At 38.9% G+C, this 3,946-nt stretch overlaps 1 pseudogene; it reads left to right on the top strand.

Annotated features, from left to right (window-relative positions):
* The first annotated feature begins 830 nt into the window (after positions 1–830).
* Positions 831–1,211, top strand: LOC145398677 (putative peptidyl-tRNA hydrolase PTRHD1 pseudogene; annotated as a pseudogene).
* Positions 1,212–3,946: the final 2,735 nt, after the last annotated feature.

Genomic DNA, 3,946 nt, shown 5'->3' with positions numbered 1-3,946 from the left:
CCAACACCATCCTTTACCACCAACATCATTATGAACACCATCGATTGCAACATTTCTACGATAATTTTTATCAGTGAGTTGAACATTTATTAGTTTAATAGTACTACTTCATTTATATACATATATACACAGTGACAGACAATATAATATATCCATACACTAACATACTGTACAGTATAATACAGACATATAAAAATCTGGTAAGACCAGAAAATTAAAATATAAGTACACACATATCCTTATTTTATTACAGTTTCAAATAAAATCCAGTGAAAATGTCCAACACAAATGGAGCTAGAAATAGTGTGCTACCATAAATGTCCACCATACCTACAGTTAATCACTATACTGTACTCAACCACACACATGAGTGCTTCCAACCATTAACTAAGATGAACCTAAAAGTGAATACACATAGACTGACTTCACAGCCTTTGCAGTGATGTGGGGTACAAAGGAAACTAAGTGAATACTGTACATATTGTAAATATTAAATATATGATTTTATATACACAAAATATGGGGTTACATATAATTTCATTTTAATTTAAATACAAACTGTGCAGCATAACTAAGCCAATAAACACATTGTGTAATATTATTACTATGTTTCACATAAACAGATAACAAGTACATCACATATGGCTGATTCGCGATACGACTGACTACTGTAGACTTGCCACTGTATTGCTTTTATATTAATATTTTATTATTATATACATATGTATCTATTACAAACTGAGGTACGTCTTTTTTTACAGAACAATAGTTCGACCAAATGAAGCTCCTCCATGGGGAGTGAGTTTGAAAACTGTGTGGGAGCCAACAAGATGTCTGGAACAGTAGCAGGTCTGGTGCAGTATACGAGTATTGTAGTGCGGAGTGACCTGCTGAGCACTATAGGGTGGCCTGTAAGTGGAGTGAGCGCTCAAGCCTGTCACGCTGCTACTGCTGTCCCTCACCTCTACCACCAGCATGACAACATTCAGCTTTATCTTGCTGACTTGGATAACATGCACAATGTTGTTCTGGGAATTGAAAGTGAAGCAAAGATCCGCAACTTGTCTGAGAAGCTTCTGGAGGCATCTGTGGATCACAAGCTATGGACAGTACAGTCAGAGGACTTCCCCACCTGCTTCGTCACCAAGCCCTATCCCAACGAGGAAATTGCCAGACACTTCAAGAAGCTCATATTGTTCAGGGGAGAGTAAAGGAGATGCTGTTTTATATAAATTATTAATATTTTGTGGTTGTTGCCTGCCAGATGAGTCTGTATGAATGAATGACAGAAACAGAATTAGATGCAGTTTTCTGTCGAGAAGAAAGTGGACATTTATTTTCTGCTGTATAACAACATTCCACTGAAGTAAAGAAATGAATACAGTGGGATGTACAGGTATTTGCATATAGAAGTAGTTTCCTCCTTGTGGTTCCTAAACCCATGAAATATGCAAGCTTATTTCAGCCTGTGTGTCCTCCAGGATGTACAAATCAGGATAATTTAGTACCATATTTTGAAGAACAAAATCTCTTTAATGTGATGCATAAGAGTTCATAAAGAGGAAAATAAGATTAATAATGAAATTCTGGTGGATGGGGGCGCCCATCATCCACTCATTCGCTGTAGGGATGCCTTATGGTCTCTGCACTGAGTAACAAGCCAAATGGTTTCCTGTGTCCAGGAAACCAATTAATGCTCTGGGTGGTAACCATATAACAGGGGTTTTGGGCTGGGTTAAGTGTCCCCCTGATTTCCCTATCTAAAGTCACTTAACCATGGCAGTTGTTTCGAAGAGCCTCGAAGGGCCCAATACATGCCCAGGGACCCAACCAAATGGGCAGATGCGTATGGCCATGTGGAATGTGAGAGATGTGAATGAGGAAAGCAAGAGAGTGGAAGTGGTGACTATGTTCGAGAGTGCGAGATATGCCGTGATAGCATTGTGTGAAGTGAAGATGAAGGGGTGTGAAGTGGACGAGTGGGAGTGTGTAGTGTAAGATCTGGCATGAATGAGCGAGGAAGATGCTTTGTTGATGAATGAGGTTTGGCAGACTGGAACGAGAGATTACAAAATGTGTCAGCTCAAGGTGTATATATGTCAAGATCAAGTTTATGAAGGTGAAAGTGGCTGTGACTGTAGCGTATGCACCGTTTGAGGACAGGAGTGAGAGACAAAAAGACAGGTTCTGGGATGAGCTGGATGAAGCAGTGGGAGAAATACCCAGTAGCTGTAAAATGATCGTAATGGGCGATATGAATGGAAGAGTAGCACTGGTCCTGAGGATAACTTAATGGGTTGTAATGGTGTACCAGGAGAAAATGATAATAGGAAGTGACTGAAGGATATGTGTCAGGAAAGGAAGATGTGCATTTGTAGCTCATATTTCAAACACAAAGATGCACATAAATATAGATGGTATAGAGGGAACGGGGACCATGTTGAAGAGAGCCTGATTGATTACGTGCTTGCAGAGAGGTTGATGCTGGGAATGGTTATTGATACGAGGGCAGTGAGAGAATGATGTGGAGGTTTGTCAGATCATATGATTGTGGTATGCAAGATCAAGCTGAGAGGAGTGAGGTGGACCAGGAGAGAGAGGAGCAGTCAGGGAGAAAGACTGAAAGTCGAGAAGCTGAGGATCAAAGCCATGGCAGATGAATACAAGACCAAAGTAGGGGAGGAGTTAGAATCAGTGAATTGGAATGAAATGGATCTGGACAGCCTGTGAAATGCATACAGGGTTTGCTTAACCTGTCACGTCCCGAGCATTTTTGGAAAAAAAAAATTTTGGCTAAAACTTTTTGTTGAGAAACAAAGGAAAATCACAAAGAAAGTGCTTACCGTGGTCCGCAACTGGTCAGAACAGGTGAAGTCCCCCGCACCAGGTATCGTATTCTATCATTGACGTGTGAGGCGCTCACGTTTTCTATGGTAGGTAATTTTGAGAGAAACAACAAACAACACCTCTACATTTATTGAATTTGAACTAATAAACAATAAGAATAACAATATAATGAATTTCAATGACATATATATGAAATATAAGCATTGTACCTTCGCACGAGCATAGCGAGTTTGGTCCGATTGGTAAAAGGCTATGTGGAAAGTTTCTTGTTTCAGTCAACATATCATTTTTTCTACTTGTATACTAATGTTTCAATGCCATTTTACCATTTTGTACTGTATGTAAATGTTTTCAGCTGTTTTCATTCATTACGATGACATGTAGCATAAGTATAGCACACATATGCATACTCAGCGCACTCGCTACAACTCATATTTCAACATACAATATTGTTTTATCACTTTCATAATATTTTTTTCTTTACATTGAACCTTTCCTCCACCACTGTAAACGTTTTCAATTATTTACATTCATTACAAGGGCATTTAGCGAAATGCTAGCGCATATTCTCGTATCAAGCACATTCTCTAACACTCGTGTTTCCACTTTTACTTAATTTCTTCAATCCCAATATACTTTACCACTTACATTACACCCATTTACACCCTATTCTGCACTATACATATTTACTGGCCTTATTTATTCAACTGAGCATCAGAATATCGCACCAAAATACCCTCGCAATGAATGTTTCGACTAAGATAATACTCACACACTTACATCCTAATATTCCACTTATATTACACCCGTGTTCACTTGTAGACTCCTATTTACATATTTACGGGCCTTATTTATTCCACTGAGCATCTGAATGTCGCATCAAAATACCCTCGCAAGGTATGTTTCCACTTATAATATTCATACACTTACATAATAAGTTTCCGCTTATATTACACCCGTTTCCACTTCCATACTACTATTTACAGATCTACGGGCCTTATAATTACACTGAGCGTCTGTTTGTCGCATTTATTTCAGAGTATCAGCGTCCTATCGCATTCACACCTTATCAGAAGTGCAGGAACATGTGAAACTCACT

Source organism: Coenobita brevimanus, chromosome 46 (assembly GCF_032717465.1).
Source record: "Coenobita brevimanus isolate Jiangsu-jjx chromosome 46, ASM3271746v2, whole genome shotgun sequence".
Classification (NCBI taxonomy): domain Eukaryota; kingdom Metazoa; phylum Arthropoda; class Malacostraca; order Decapoda; family Coenobitidae; genus Coenobita; species Coenobita brevimanus.
Note: the sequence above shows the minus strand (reverse complement) of the source record. Positions and strands in the feature narration are given on the sequence as shown.